Below are 17,621 nucleotides of genomic sequence, written 5' to 3'. Positions count from 1 at the left end.
GAAAAAGGCACACGCAACTGACCTCAGAACATTATCGAGCATCACGCATTCCGAGGTGGAAGTGTTATGGTATGGGCAGGCATTTCGTTGGGATATTGCACCGACCTGCACATCTATCGAAGGGGTTCTGTAACTGCTGTCCGGTATCGGGATGAAGTCCTCAAACCTATTGTGAAATTGTATGCTGCAGCAGTTGGTCCTGCTTTTGTTTTAATGGATGATAACACATGACCCCCTAGAGCTGCCTTCGTTGACGACTACCTCGAGAGAGAGGGAATCGCAGGTATGGATTGGCCGGTGTATTTGCCAGCCCTCAATCCCATTGAGAATCTTTGGGATGCCCTCGGCCGTGCTGTGTGTGCACGTTTCCCACCCCCTGACACTCTCACAGAGTTGCAAACTACTCTACAGGAGGAATGGAACTTATTTGACTCTGGAGTGGTTGATCACCTCATGGAAAGCATGGTAACATGATGTAAACTTTGTGTAAAGATAAGGGGTGACCATTTACCCTATAATGTGGGTTTTGTTTGTTTGTTTTGCATTTAAACATCATTTTATTAATGATTCCAATATGATTTCATCTTATGCTTTATGAAAATTCAATATTGTTTTCATTTTTCTATGTAATTCTTTGTGTTGTTTCATGCATAAACATATTTGCTACTGTCCTGCCACATTTTGTGTCAATCACAGATGTATTTGTCGATTTTTTTGCAGTTTATTGCTCCGTGCTTAACTTTTGGCAGTGAGTGTATATGCAAAGTCGGGGAGTCGGAATCGGTGGATTTTTGACGACTCCGACTCCACCCACAGCCCTGCTATATACACGCTTTATTTATAATACTCGCCAATACGCGACAAAGGAACCGATGAAGTCCTAGGCTTTTCCCAGAAGCGGAACGTAAAGGAGCCGGAGAACTCGAGAAATCTCGTAGGAAACCTCTCTAAAGGCTTTCGCGCCCAATTCGCCCACCCAAAATGATTACTATTAATTTATTCGCCTCCCTAGATAAATTATTAAGGTGGACCGACGTAGACGGCAAAGATCGTCACGCGGATATTGGTGGAATAATGTAGAAACCGGGTTATTTTAACAATTTGATATTAAAATCCTTCAAACCACCTTCGATTTAGTAAGTAAAATTGGCAAGAACCGATCCCAACGACTTCCGGCTAAGATGGAGGCCAGAATTTTATTAGAATTTCGGGTTTAAAAATAAAAATAATGAACAATCGAACGAATGTAATGAGCATTAGAGAGATTTACTAGAGAATTAAGTTACTTGTGAGAATTAAGAGATTTGTTACTCTATAATCATAGAAATTGTCCATTTAAATAATCCTACAGCGTTAAAACGGGAAAACTGAAAGGAGGAATTTCGTGAAAAAGTTGATAAAGATAGTATTTTATTTGATTTCCTACAACTAATATTTCGTAAAAACTATAACCAGAAGTCCAGTCATTAATAAATAAAATTGCGGACGTGGTCCGTTTGGCACGACTCGTCGATTTACGAAATTTCGATTTCCCTTTGAAAAATTAATTTAAAACACGTTATAGGTGGCCTAATTATTCGTCTGCCTCGGAAACATTCGAAATTCGAAGGTGTCGGATTACGCCAGGGGATTCTACCTCCCTCTTAACACAGTTAAAAACCGGCGTGTGCCGAGCGTATATTAAACTTCGCCGTTTCTCGTAGACTTAATTAATCATCGGATAGAGCAATTTTGTATGGAACCGGAACATAACCCGGGTCTCGCTTTCCTGCACAAAATTCGAGTGGGTTTTTCGAATCCGGCATCTATCAAAGATCGGAAGAGGATTATTTTCCACCGGAAAACGGAAGCGTACTCGAATGACGTAAGCAATTATCGACGGAAATACTCTTAGTTTAGCTATTTTCCACTCGTCGAATGACGATTTATCTGTGGCGCTTTCTAAAACAACTATATTACTTTACTAGAAAATTTTTTATTCCGGAGAATATTACCTAAATTATAAACAATGATATCAAGAACATCCCGAGAAACAAAGATGCTCGTTTCGACGGTGGAAATAGTCACACTACGTCACCTATTATATAATACAGTCGAATAGAAATAGTTAAGACATATACATCGACGAGGAAAAACTACAGACCAAAGTCTATTAAAGGTTCCGCGAAAGACGTCGATACTTTTTAATGCCGGCGTCACGTTCCGGACGTGTCAAAATCCCGGTTACAAAAGTAAATCCTGTTTATATCCGGATCTGTTTTTATTTAAAGTTTGTTTTCGTCGATGGACTCTCCATCTGCTTTTTATCATTCGGCGGACGGTAGAGAATTATCTGTTCCAGATACCTTCGGCGGAACACGCTTAAAAGGGGGTGAGGAGGAGGAGACATCGAAACGTAAATCTAAGATTAATCGAAAACAGAAGTTCGGATAACGAAAACAAATTTCAAACGTGACCACCGCATTGTTAATCGTTTGCGCACGTGACGACCTCCTACCATTAGCGGAATTTGTCAACGGATAATCGCAGTCGATAAGTCAGAGCTCCGCATCCTCTTGCCGGTAGCGTACCCATTTATGTCCGCGCAAAGGAGGAAAGAGAAGACCAAATCCGAGCGGAAAGGTGATAAAGTACCTCAAAGCCGCCCTTCTGTCCGGTATCTAACGATTCTAACGTATTGTGTCTTAGTCTAGGAGTGACAACCAAATTCTATATTAGCCAATAAAAGACTAGACAAAATGCACGTATTCACCAGACGCGGAAAAAATTCTGGGGGTTAAATCTATTGTACGAAGTAAACCGGAAGTGACAACCCGTGGCACGTGGGCAGAAATCAACCGAAATCGCGCGATACGTTACGTGCCGGATATCACGGCTTATTGACGTTTACTCTAATTAAAGCGCATTCGTTTCGTTTCTTTAGAAAATTGTTTTCTAAAGCAAAGACGAGTATGCTTACTCTACGGCAAGCCCTCCCCGACATAGACACGTACAGTACTTATTTATATCGAAGACTCTGGTTTCTCGGAACAATGCAATACAAACGCATTTCGAATTACAATAAAAGTTAAGGCTGGCAAAAAACGAAGATAAGCGGTTAGATTGACCAAACCGGGCGAAATACGAAACGACTTTCGAACGTTATTCATAAACGATTTTATTTCGTCCAAAGCCAAACGCCGGGGTTAATATCGCGGATCTTCACAAACGAACAACGTAAACAAAGGATTAATATATAGCCTATAACATTTATCTTTAAATTCCGGGAGATAGATTAAAATGTATTTATAAAGGATTAATAACTGCTCAAAATTGATTTTCCTAAACAAAATATCCAGCAACGAGAGTTGCGTAACTTTCCCGCCGTTATAAAAGTTTTTTTGAAATAATAATTCGTATTATTGGCGCCCCCACACAATTTTATTTTTTGCTTAATAATATANTCGTCCCCTTCAATAAAACCGTTACGCAGTATCTCCCCCATCACTTCAAAATTCCGATGCCGAGGGCCAAGGCTAATGCCAGATTCGTACTACATTGAATAGACTATTGACACTATAATGTTATTTGTTTAATTATTGTACGGTATAATGAAAAAATATCTAATTATTCTTAATATAATGCTTTACTATATCGCCCAAAAAATTGTTTTTTGCCCCCTAAAATATAAATTGTTACAAATCGCCCCCTCAACATGGAAAAACGCCCACATGGGGGCGATATCGCCCCCGTTGAGAAACACTGATTTAGAGGGTACGGGTTAGTTTTATAAAAAGGTGAAATAATGATAATGAAGATTTTCTTCGTTAAACTCCTACCAAAATTTAATGGCATCAATGCCCCTCACGTACAAAGTGCCACGAAATTGACGTCAATACACACGGAATATTTTTGCGATTTTTTGACTTTTGGATTCCAGCGGTCTCAAAACGTGGTGATTTGAAAAAAAAAAAAACTGAGAGAGTCAAATTTGACACGATTCCCGTTCTTTCCCTTGTTATGTATATGTTACCGCTAAACCTCGAAAGTCGTTAACGTATACTGTACATTACCTAGCTAATCTGCGCATTAACTTGGGTGATCCGTTAAAGCTGCTAAAATTGTTCTATTTCTCAAATTACCTAGGTAATCTGCAAATTACCTACTAGGCACTCGATAAAGTGAAAATAAGATCTTTGCTGGAACAACAGCAACGTTTCTGTACGCTTAAATTAACTTATTGTTCTTTATTTAATTTTCGATATCTAAAGAATGGAGTTAATACAATCAAACAATCGACAAATTAGTTGATAGAATCAATCGTCAACCAATTAAAAATCATACAAAAAATCAAACGGTTTAAAATATTAATACAATTAGGGAAATTATTATATAGATAACCACCTATGGAATTTCGGGACTGAGTATCTATCTGAACTGAGGGGACCGAGACGACTTCAAAGATACCCTACTTTTGGACCGGAGACGAAAAATAATAAAGTTATACTTTTTCTGGTGATGGCGTGATATAATTGTGCAGTTAATGTTACCTATGGTGAGTGAAATGGCGGCTCGTCTCCGATTCTAGCAAAGAGAAGAAAGGAAACAGTGGGGACGCGCGTTCTAACCTAACCTAACCTATTCTAATAATTTGGTTGGTAATAATTATGGTAATTTATTAGACTAGGTTAGGTTAGAACGTGCATCCCCACTGTTTCCTTTCTTCTCTTTGCTAGAATCGGAGACGAGCCGCCATTTTACTCACCATAGGTAACATTATCCAATTGTGCTTACTTACTAGTGCAGTCTAAAGATTGGTGACACTTTATTGAATTGAATTGAATTTCATAGCAATTGGTTTTTGTGACAAGCACACCTACTTGTGGCAAAGATCTTATTTTCACTTTACCGAGTGCCTAGTAGGTAATGTGCGGATTACCTAGATACTCTGCACATTATCTAGGTAATTTGAGAAATAGAACAATTTTCACAACTTTAACGGATCGCGCTAGTTAATCTGCAGATTAACGACTTTCGAGCTTTAGCGGTAACATACACAACAACCGGGAAAGTAAAGTGAATAAGCATTCCCCCAATTATTTACCGTTTAATTAAACAAAGCAGTTATTAGTAATTGGTTAAAAACGACATCTGTCGGATCGAAACCCAAAATTTATTTTTAGGAGTGACGCATTTACTAGTAAAAGGAACAGGCGCTGTTAAACCACGCACAAACATAACCATAAACGTTTTTTCTATCAAAAATTCGTTTATGGAAACGCTCCGATTTTGGAAAAAACAATTCGTACGGAACAGAACAGTCGATAAATGAATTGTAACGCGATTTTGCTAAATCGATAATAATACAAAAATTAGAAGATTTACAATCCGAAGGAATCGACCCAATTGCCAATTCTTTACAATGGTATTCCGGAATACTAACGTCTCCAATTGAATTAAAATAGCATCCGCCTGAATAAAGGTCTGCGCATCGCCCCTTTTCGATAAATTATAAGCAAATTGACGTATTTCCGATCTGTTAACTACTTGGCATATTGCAGTAGTCTCGCTGCCACGCTTAAAATATTAGAGATCTGATGGGTTTGTTCCACAAATAAACAATTCAAGAGCGGAAAGTGAATTGTCCTCTTACTGTTTGAAAGTTGACAACAAAGAAAACGTTTGTTAGTATAGCAAAAAACTAATTTCAAATCGGCCATTATACAAAATTTAATTCCACAATTGTCAATAAAATAGCTTTTAGTATGGATAAAAAAGCGTGGCAGCGAAGAGAGAATGTACGTGGGCGTGAAACGGCGATTCTCTGGCTATTGCGAAAATGCATAAAATATCACGAGGAGAGTGTAAAAAATAGTGGTCGGGTATGTAAATATGAGAAATCTACCACCGGGACATCGCCCTAAGGCCGCAACAAGAAAAGATGCCAAGATTTTCCGCCAGGCCACCAAAAACTCGTTTATAACGGGCGAAAAAAATAAAATGGCTTAATCTCGAAGATAATGTTTCAAATATTAAGAGAAGATTAAGTAGTGATATCCGAGGGAGAGTGGCCGGTTCATCAGTGAATCGGAAGAGAAGAAGCTTTTGCCAAAAATTTGTGGAAAAGCCCCTAGAGTTTTTGGAATCGTGTTATTTAGTGAGATGAGTGAAAGGAGAGTTGCGGGATGCTATACGACGGAAATTTTTGTACAAAAAAAATTCAGCAACGAGTTGCGCAGCTTTCCCGGCAGTTTTTATTTAAAAAATAACTTTTATATTATTAAAGAAAATAAATAAAATTGTTTCTGGTTCCGTTACGAGGTTTTGTTAAAAAAATTAAGTTTTTTTTATAAATTAAGCTTTTTCACATTTTATATTATTTTTGAGGATAGGGACGGGTTTATAAAATACTGTAGAAAAGTATAAATGTTGATGAAGATTTTATTTGTTAAGTCCTACACCTCTCGAGATATAACGTATGACACCCCTTTATCTCCTCACCCTCTCGACCTTTAACCGCCAAAATTTAATATCAATGCCTCTCGTGTACTATATAAGCTGCCACGAAAAATTTTTGTTTTTCAATCTTTACTCCTTCCTGACATGTTAAGCGTAATAAAGCGTAATGAAATAAGGTTTTTTTTTTTACTTTTTTGGATTCAAGCGGTCTCAAAACTTGGAGATTTGCAAAAATCTTGGAGAGTCAAATTTGACACAATTACCATACTTTCCCTTGTTATGTATACATAATAGCCGGGAAAGGAAAATCAAGCATTTGGTAAAAATAAAACTGTGGGAACAATAAGGCACCCACCTTACATAATAGTTTGGGAACGTTTTTCGAAGTTGTAATGAGCAATACGAACCACTGTGGATATCATTTTTATTTCATCTTCTCTTAATATTTGAAACATTATCTTCGAGATTAAGCCATTTTATTTTTTTCGCCCGTTATAAACGAGTTTTTGGTGGCCTGGCGGCAAATCTTGGCATCTTGTTGCGGCCTTAGGGCGATGTCCCGGTGGTAGATTTCTCGTATTTACATACCCGACCACTATTTTTTACACTCTCCTCGTGATATTTTATGCATTTTCACAATAGCCAGAGAATCGCCGTTTCACGCCCACGTACATTCTCTCTTCGCTGCCACGCTTTTTTATCGATACTAAAAAACTATTTTATCGACAAAATTGTGGAATTAAATTGTGTATAATGGCCGATTTGAAATTAGTTTTTTGCTATACTAACAAACGTTTTCTTTGTTGTCAACTTTCAAACAGTACGAGGACAATTCACTTTCCGCTCTTGAATTGTTTATTTGTGGAACAAACCCATCAGATATCTCATATTTTAAGCGTGGCAGCGAGACTACTGCAATATGCCAAGTAGTTAGCAGACGGAAGTACGTTTTTTTCTACTTAAATTGTAAAAAAACCAACTTTTTTCAATTGTCGGCTTTGAAATGATGTCGACTGTAGCGTATCAGTTTTTTCAATTTTTACGGAAGGCAAAACAAACTACAATAAATAAAATATGGAAATTGCTCTCCATTCTTAATTCTAGATCGGCAACACTTACTCTAAGCCGGATATCGTGTACTGTATTATAAATGAACACCGTTACATCTCGGCTCTCGACAATCTAATCTAAAAACCCTATACAAAAACAAAGAATTCTCTTTCGACCGTGCTACGTAACGATCGAAAGTAAAATTCTTCACTTCCAACAGATATTTATTAGTATACCTTTGACTAAATACTCGTTCGATAAATTGCTTGTTGTTAATTAAGAGAGGTTTGTTCGTCAGCGGTACATTCGATCATATTTTTATCTGTTTCAGTCGAATCAAGAATAGAAACGTCACGATAGTAACTTAACACCTTCTGGAAGCAAATACTCTTATAAACAGTATCAGTGTTATTCGGAACATCTTACATTTGTTCGAGAGCCAGAAATAAACTTTTCGTTTTACACGAATATTCGTATTGTTCATCCGCTTCAGATTTGTTATTGTTATCATCATCTATACGACCCCAATTTGGATTAGACATTTTTATCCGGCCCGACTCATCAAAGAAGGTAAGATTGGTCATCAGAAATATTTTTAACAGAAATACTTTCCCGACCTTCAAATTTATTCATTGTAATAAGTCACGTGACCCGTATTCCCGGATAAAGGATTTAGTCGCATCGAACTGTATTCGTCTTTCCAGTTACACGCGCGAAGCGTAGATTTAAAAATGCCCGGTTGTCTAGCGAAAACAATTTAGTGACTGTCTAAACCAGTGTTTCTCAACGGGGGCGATTTTCCGTGTTGAGGGGGCGATTTGTAACAATTTATATTTTGGGGGCGATACCACGTAACGGTTTTATTGAAGGGGGCGACGATTCGTTAGAGGTTGAGAAACACTGATCTAAACCGAGAATAAATCTGCGCCGGAAGATAACCGAGACGAGAGTCGACGAACGGTTCGCAACCTCCCGAGACTCCCGGAGAAGAAGATTAATTACCGGATTTAAAATTCTCTTATAAATGCAATTACCGGATGATAATTTTCGTAAACAATTCTTAAATATTTCTCTTATCTCCGGTTACAAACGCTCCCGAGATAATTCGTTAAACGGAGGTAATTTTGGGATTTCGAACGCCGCCGTACAGTACGTATTTGTAACCGTTACGGCGAATTTCCTCAACGTTTTAATACCTCCGTTTAACGTTAACGCTATTCTAGAAAATATTCTACCCTTCGTTTACGTAATATTTCGTGGCCGCGTTACCGGACGACCTTTGACGCTAGATTTTAAAACTTTCATAAATCTTAATTCTTTCGTCTTCGTGTTAAAATATGCAAAGTTTATTTAGCCTGGGAGTCGTTGCACTCTGTAAAATTTTAATAATGCCTAACTCGATGGCAAATTCTTCCGAGATTCCATATTCTGTGTTAATCCAGAACGTTGGTCGAACTGGCTTTTATCAGTCTAATTTAAGTTATCGATATTCGAATTTTTACATACTAATCCTTTTTTTAATTACGGCAAAACCCAGAATAAAAAAGTCGATAGAAGTTAAACGTCCTACGCGAAATATAGGCGATATAATGTAACAAGAGATTTACGGAAGATGGGCGGAGTTAAAATTATCTAAACGACGATTAGCGGAAACGATTAAAGTGGGAGGAGATACTTCTATTTTCCGCAGAAAAGGAGGCGGGCAATTTTTTTACGAATGGAAAGAAATTCATCCAACGAAATTTCGTATCGAAGTGACGTGGGGTTTTTGTTTTAAATCGCTTCTCTTCGTTATTAATAGAAATGTAGCCGTCGTTACGAGAAATTACGTCACCGAAATAGTTACCGAAGGTCAGTCTTTCGCCGAATTTCTTTTTATTCTGAATAAATTTCCGAAATAATAACTCTGTTCTAACACGTAGCAGTTTAGATAGAAACGAAAGGGAGGAATCGCTTAACGGAGCGGAGACTTCCTTATCAATTTTAAAACCGCCCAGAATTTTTATCTTATATTAAAGGGGAAAGGGAGATTAATTGGCATTTAAGAATAACTTTTTCTGAAAAATAGACGAACTGACGGAATGCAAAGAGCTCGGAAGAAGGTAAGGATAAAATTTCGAGAACAGTAATACATTAGTTACGATATTTCGCGTAAGGGCGAGGAGCAATTATTAAATAGGTACGAATTATTCATTATTCGGATCGATTCCGGAGTTCGGTCACGCGTTACTGGATATATTCCGTAGCACTTAATTTAGTAAACCATTGGAATTATGGAATTTCCCATGGAATATTTTAAGGAATTCCACGAAATTTTTTTTACATTACAACATCTGGTATCGATAAAGGCTCTACTCGTAAAATTCTGCATTTCTTCCTTTAAAAAAGTCGATTTTCGATCGTCTTGTCGACGATCGAATGAAAATCGAAAAGATCGATTTTCATTCGATCGTCGACTATAGAATTTCGCCAATCTTAGTTCCATTTTATCCGATCGAAATTTATTTTGTAAATTACGATATAAAAGAGAGAAATATAACAACTTACAGAATGCCAATTTACTTAGAGAGATGCTAGTTTCCGTATTTCTAGCGAGATTCTGGATGCTGTAAATCGTTCTCTACGTGATCGACTTACCGAGTTTGAAAACATTTCGTCTCGATATTTTAATAGTGTATAATCTAGTTATTAACGACACCGTCTCTAAAGATCTCTTGTTGTAATCAACGGGTAATCTTTACAACTAGAAACTCTCCGAAACTCTTGAAAGGGTTCGTTATTATAGTTAGAATATAGTTACATAAGGCTATAACGATATAACGAAAAACAAATTTAAAGAAAATTAGTAAAAGAATTTATAAACTTTAATTCTTCTTCAAAAGAAAAAAAATCGAAAGTCAAATTAACTGATGCTGGCGAATTTATCCTTCGTTTATCAGTTAGAATATATAAATAAGAAATTTCAAAGTTAATTTTCGCTAACAGAAAGAGATTTATTACGCAAGAATAGATTGAAGTTATCTAATAAAACTTAACGAACTCGGTTCGTGTCTTTCTACAATCAATATAAAGATAAATAATTACAAATTTACAACAAACTTCGTATACAAATTTCTATTTATCTTTTTCATTTCGTACAAACGACACATTTTAGATTCATCTAAAGATCGTGTCGTCTACCGTCAAACACCGGGAAGACCGGTTGTACGAAGGAAATGTCGCTAACTTATGCACCTAATTAACTAAATTTACTTTTTTAGTTAATTTAATGAAGTAGCCTTTCGCGCCTTCGTGAGTTGTTTTATTATTTCCTTTTTCTTACTTTATTTTTAATAGTTTATTTTCCATTCTTTCTACCCGTTAGTTTGTCTACGAAGAAGCGCGATTAAAAAGTAACAAATGGTTCGGCTTCCCCTTAAAGTGCGCGGCATTGGCAGAGAAAAGAACATTCGGAAGACGGTATTCTCCAGTCTAGATCGTTTCAAACATAGACGTACCGGAGAAAAGGTAAAAGAAACATACGGGTATTGGAGAAATGCATAAAAACGATTCCTAAAAGGAAAAATGCTATTAACAAAATAGTGAAATTATGTGGAGAAAAGTTGGCAGCATCGGCATCAAATTCAATCGAAAAACGAGGTTGGAATTTCCTTTAATAAAAAATCTGCTAAGTTAATGACCTAAGTGTTCGTTTGTAACGCGTGTTAAATGTATTATGATTGATGTATTTTTCCATAGTTTATATGGATTTTAGTGTTTCGGCATTAGTGCAATTGGGGGGGAAATGTATTTATTCTCCTCCGCTTCTTCAATTAACGAGTTTTGGTGGATATTCTGTCGAAAATATCTTTTCGACGTCTGTCTGTCAGTCAGATTAAAAGAATCTTAACATTGGCCGTTTAAACAGAAAGCCGCCTCACCGGGAAAGACTCGACAATACCCCAGTAAGAGTCGCGGCCACCGAGGAATCGAAGTCGGTTTCCCGCATTTCGAGTGTGTAAGAAGGAAAAATTAAGTATTACAGGAAATCCTCGTTAGTTCGAAATTCAGGGGACGAAATATTCGCCACTTCGAATTATCCGAGATTTGCATTTTTCTGTACAATATGCCAAATAACCCAGTAACCTACGAAATTTATTAAGCAAACGGATACGTATACAGAACGCTATTTTCGTTAATTAATAATATAAATAAATTGCGGGTAAACAAAGTGTTCGGCGAGAACTCGCGGGTCGCCAGACAGGTTTTTATAAAAAGTAAAGCAGAATTGCTCGAAATGTGGCCCAAAAAGTACCAAGTCCGCCAAATGTTGTAGCCTAAAGTCCTACAAATATCTCAATCTGCTACTGGTAGTCCAATCTCGCCATCCCGAAACCCAGCCGTATTTTACGAGATAAGAAAGAAAAAAAAGGTATCCGACACCCGACAATGCGTTACCGTTGAAGCAAAACCATAGTGACCAGATTAGAGTTGTTCTCGGTTTATTATTCTCGTATAGCGCGTAGGCACTTCGATCTAAACCAGTGTTTCTCAACCTCTAACGAATCGTCCCCCTTCAACGTAGTATCGCTCCCTTCGCTTCAAAATTCCGATGCCCAGGGCCGAATCTAACGACAAATTCGTACCGCATCGAATAGACTGCGTATAATGTTACTAGTGACTAGTATAATGTTATTTGTTTAATTATTGTACGATATAATGAATAAAATACCTAATTATTCTTAATATAATGTTTTACTATATCGCCAGAAAATTGTTTTTCGCCCCCCCCAAAATATAAATTGTTACTAATCGCCCCCTCAACACGTAAAAACGCCCACATGGGGGCGTTTTTACGTTATCGCCCCCGCTGAGAAACACTGATCTAAACGAACCGGTTAACGTACGCGTGTGACAGTTCGGGCAGAACTTTCACTCGAAATTACGAATTGGCCGTATTTACTGTATAACTAACCGAATTCCTTAACGTGCAAATAAACATATCCTCGGCCGGGACATAAATACGGTTACGGACTAACGGAATTTCCATCTATCCGAGTTCGAATTAACGAGGATTTCCTGTATCGCTCGATCAATCCTAAAGGAAGCTTCCTCGCATCTTTTCGCATTTTCAAGGATGAAAAAAAAATTGAAGCTGGGTTATCCAACTAGAAGCTTCTCGAATGCTACAACCAAAGCCAAGGGTAGTGTCTCCACCGGCATATCCGATCTAGCGTCGTGGCATTCGGACGATTCCGGCGATAAAGTCTTCGGTTATCGCTCCGATCCTTCACCGTCGAGACCAAACGCAAAAAGAAAGGGTGGGCGAAGGCTTGCCGAAAGGAAGAAAAAAACTAAGGATAGGAAGAGAAAGGAAAGAACAGTAGCGACGACTCTTGCGAACAATGTCGTACAAAATGCAATTCTTACTATTACGATGAAAAGGGCTCCTAAATGCGATGGGATGCAGCCCGTTGACGGTGTGACTCAGTGTGAACGCGCAACTTTCGAAAGGTTTTGCCGACCATCGTTTGTCCCAGTGCCGAATAACACACGGTAACCAGTATTTTTTAGCACACAAATTCGGTGGAAAACGAGACGAGCTGTCAGGAAGCTCGTCTGGTTATCGGACGAAACGAAGAAGTAAAAATTTTTGGTTCCGGTTAGTACAAATAAACCATTTTTAGTTTGAGAAAATGATTAAAAATGATTTTCAAAATATTGCGTAACCGTAGCCACTTCACCCCGATTTACACCGCGTAAAATGCGGACCACATTTTATATAATTAGAATTTTAAATTTATACGGGAATCGTACAGAAAACGGTGGCAAAGCCAGCTTCGTCGTAATTTTAATTTGAGAAGTTACTTTTTATTTGTAAGAGAAAAGCGAGAAGGGACGGATCGTTTTTTATCCCTTCCTCGTCCGTCGAGTGTCTTAATATACAAGTAAGACAAAGGAAACGACGTCACAAAATCGGTGGTTAACGCTTCGTTCTCTCCCCCGTCTCGCACCGGGACAGCGAATGAAGCGGGACGAAACTAATTCGAACGACACGTGTTACTTCCATTCCATTAACGCGTCACGTGCGTCACGTTTGCTACTTTCTCGTAACGGCGTATCTTTTCCTATTCGACGTATCTTACCACTTGTACGCCCACCGACGAATTTGCCGACACGTTTCTAAAATAATATATCTGTAATTTAGATTTACTTATTTTTAAGTAAAATTTTTTCGCTTTTAATTAAGTTCCTACTTAATTATATTCAATTGTATCGTTTTGTTTCCTAAAAGTAAATTTATTTAAAAGTATGATTATTTACGACAGCTTCGTAAACACTTAAGAAATTAAGGAAACATAACAAGTGTTTCCGTTCTTTAAATACGTTTTCTTTATCCATAGAGAAGGAAAAGAAGGGAAGCTGGAGTCCGAATCGAGTAGTTTAACCAAGACGTTTGTGTGTCTCCGAAGGATAAACACGAGAGGACGATAAATTCGATTGGTCCGTTGAAAAACCTCGGGATAACGAGCAAAGAACCCGGAACGAGGTTCGCTATTCTTTCCGGGTCGTTTCTGTTTCGTGTCCGTGGCTCTGGCAGCCTCCAGAATTTACCACCGCGCGTTTTAATAAATAGACGAGCGCCGAGAACTTACTTTGCTATAGAACGAACTATTTTTATTTTCTTCTGTTGCGGCATCTTTTAAAAATTAATTTAAATAATAGACTTATAACATTAATTTACACCGGCGGTAACAGCTGCTAAATATCGTTTTCCTCGTGTGCCACTCGACTATGAAAATCCAAGGGATTGATGCCGTAGAAGATAAAAGAAACGGTCGAGGTAACTAAGAGAGGAGTTTATTCTGTTCCAGATCTACGGTTATGTCGCGTTCCCCCCCCCCCAAGAAAAACGAACAGACCAACTCTCTTCCTGCGAATTTTGTCTTATAGTTAAGTAATTAAGAATTCTGCAGTTGATGTGACGAAATATTCGGAAAAGAATCTACTCGACGGGTGAAGAGGACGGAAACGTTTTCCCAATAAAGGAAGGAAGAGGAGAAAAATTCGAGTGCACTCGAAAGTTTGTCGAGAACTTACCCTTTATACATAAACGATAAATTAGTCATTCCGGAAGAGAAAATAGACAATTTGTTTCCTAGATCGACCGATTAATTAAAGAGTAAGCACTCGTGTTGAAAATAGATGAAATGGCAAACGAGAGATGCTCTAACGAGTCTAACCTGCACTGAATCGTATATAACGTCCATCAGATTCATTTCAAATTTCAGTAATTTACAGATCCGAATCTAAAGGTGTCTTGTATAAAATTAAAGAATGAATTAAACAAAGTGTTTTGTGTAAATTCCTCTATTCCGGCAAATATATCAACGGTCGAATGTTTGTTTGTTTGTCTGGTTAAGTTACGGCAACGCAACAGTTGGGCGATTCGCTTAGGGGATGCCTTCCGGTGGGTCTTTTTAAGGGCAAGATGCCCTATTCGGGCGTTGCAGACGTGGAGAAAACCCGGTAAACTCCACGTGGTCAGTCCTCCTGGCGAGGGACGAACTCACGACCGAACTCCTGGTGTTCGGGGAACGAAGACCGCTCGGCCACTGGTGGGCCAACAGTCCAATGAGAAATGCGATTGAATGTTTACTTTTATGAGGGTTTCGGAATGTGAAAGAACAGAAGAGTCGTCTGTACCATATTTGCGCGACCTTGGGATTTGAAATTTCATTTATGATTAAAATTTCCATAAGAATTATAGGATCCTGCAAGGATTACGGCCTACCAGGACCTAAAAATACTCGAAATCTACACGTGAAAAACAAAGAATAAATTTCATAAAATCGAAACAACTACTCCAAAGTGATTTTCTGGAGATTTTGACGAAAATTTTCAAATAGCAAAGAGATTAACTACGAAAATAAAGAAAAACTTGGAAATAAATTTCCAGACACGAGCCCACAGCGAGGTTTCCCTTACGAAAATAGCCGTTTGTTTTCGTTACTTCTCAATCTAAACGAAGCTTACTCTACGATCGATGTTTAATACAAACAAAATTGAAGACGAATTTCTAATCGGAGAGTCAGAAATTCCCTGGTTAAACAATTCAAATCGTTGTTTATACGGCATAATCACCGTCTTATAACATTAAACAATAAGCAATCTCTTAAGTAGACAGTCATTTACAATTTAAGAAACAATTCCTTCTTTACAATCTCTTCAACACCAGCCAAAATCTACATCCCTACAAACTAAGCTAGGAAATTATTTTATTATTGCCATTTTTTGGCACGTCTTTCGCGATAAAGTTAATATTCTTCGGTGTAATGCAGCGTAACAAGCGAGGTGTATTAATCTCGCTACGAAGATAATGCCATTAGATTAAATACATTTAATACACAAGCAACGACATTGTCGTTACAACGTTAAGAATTACGCGGGACAAAGAATAGTTTATCAAAGGCGCACGACGCATGGGGGAATATGGCGTAACATTAGAATTTATACGTGGTTAGAGAGAACGTTTGCGACGGATTTTATAATTACCTGATGAGATTTATGTAGCGATTCGCTTAGTAACGAGCAAATGCATCCGTAGAGAATAAAGTCGTCGAAATCCCGTCGATTGTGGCTTATTCGGCATACGTTTCTCCGTATATAAATCTTAATTTCGCGTCACATCGAGAGATTAATTATAAACAGTGGAGCGGAATTCCGTTTCGTGATATCAATTCGTATACGAGAGCGCGAGAGGGAGCCATTTCGAGATGTTCTTTGGGGTGAAATATAGAATTTACATATTCTCCTTTCCTACAATAAGGATTAAAGAAATGAATTTACCGCTCAATTAATCCGCAAAATTAAAAAATGTGTCTGTAAGATCTAAGTAATTTATAGAATTTTCCTAAAATTCAGGATACATTTAAGTTATCAACAAAGATAACGAAACCAAAGATTAAAATTGTCATCTTCCTCGGTATCAAACAGCATCGCTTCCGTCCGTATTAGCCGGGTTTCCGCAGAAACTGGCTGGTACGGACATCTTTTGTGACTTCAACGTGGAAATGTACGAACTTCTTTTTACTCAAAACACCGATCTCTTCTAATGGATAAAGACCAAACGAAGTGTATCGAGATCCGAGATTTTATCGTTTGTTTCTTCGCAAATGCCGAACAATTAAATATATTACGAGGTATGTTCAGAAAGTAAGCGTATCGCGACCATAACGGGCTGCGATTTTTTGTGTTTTGAGGGTTGGCAACGTAAGTGGTAGAGAGAGATCTCCCGACTCGCGAGCATCGCGGGAACACGGCAGTACGTAAACTCACGTTGTAGTGTCAAGTCGCGTGTAAGAAATCCCGCCAAGTGCGAGCCACTTTGACCGATGAGTCGGTGCAAAAAACCGAGGAAACTGTTGGTGAAAACCGCCGATTGACAGTGGATGAAATTTCTGTCACGTTTCCACAACTCACCGGAACTCTCTTATACGAGACACTCGCAGAAACGCAGGCGGGAGAGTTCTTCGAGAAGGGCATAAAGAAGCTCGCGCCACGGCTCACCACACGCATTAAACGGAATGGCGATTACGTGGAAAAATAGTCAACGAGTGTATCAACGATATCCTGTAATTTTTTTCAAATACACCTTTTGTAAAAAAATATAAAAATCTAGTACGCTTACTTTCTGAACACGCCTCGTATTAACGAATTAATTGAACAATTTCAATGTTCGATTCAGTGCTTTAGAAAACATTATACCTTAAGGAAGTAGCAATCCTAAATCGACGATGCAACACTAAAATCGAATGGAAGATTTCTACAGTTTTTCAAGCAATGGGAAGAGTCGAAACGAACGCGCGTGCAATTCGAGCGAAGGACCGAACAAATTATCATAGGGCACAATTTATTCGCAAGATATTCCTCGACGGCCAAACAAACGCGTACGTTCGATAAAGACCGCTAAAATTAAATCGAAAAGAAACAAACTCGGAAGTGGAGACAAAAATTTCCTTAAAAATCGATATTGTAAGAATTTTTACGCTTTTAAGCGATCGACAACTGCAATAAATCAATATAAATGAGACTACTCTTCGTCCCTTACTAACGGGCAACAGTTCTCCGCCATTCCTTAATTATTCGACTGT

General features: G+C 38.0%; 1 long non-coding RNA gene across 1 annotated transcript; it reads left to right on the top strand.

The window, feature by feature from the left end:
* The first annotated feature begins 10,450 nt into the window (after window positions 1-10,450).
* Window positions 10,451-14,780, top strand: LOC111621335. Its single transcript, XR_002756054.1, has 3 exons — window positions 10,451-10,779; window positions 10,853-11,127; window positions 13,872-14,780. It is a non-coding gene; the product is annotated as an uncharacterized LOC111621335 (long non-coding RNA).
* Window positions 14,781-17,621: the final 2,841 nt, after the last annotated feature.

Source organism: Centruroides sculpturatus, unplaced genomic scaffold, assembly GCF_000671375.1.
Source record: "Centruroides sculpturatus isolate CEXI.00-Female unplaced genomic scaffold, Cexi_2.0 scaffold98, whole genome shotgun sequence".
NCBI lineage: Eukaryota > Metazoa > Arthropoda > Arachnida > Scorpiones > Buthidae > Centruroides > Centruroides sculpturatus.
This window is presented reverse-complemented; position numbering and strand designations above follow the sequence as displayed.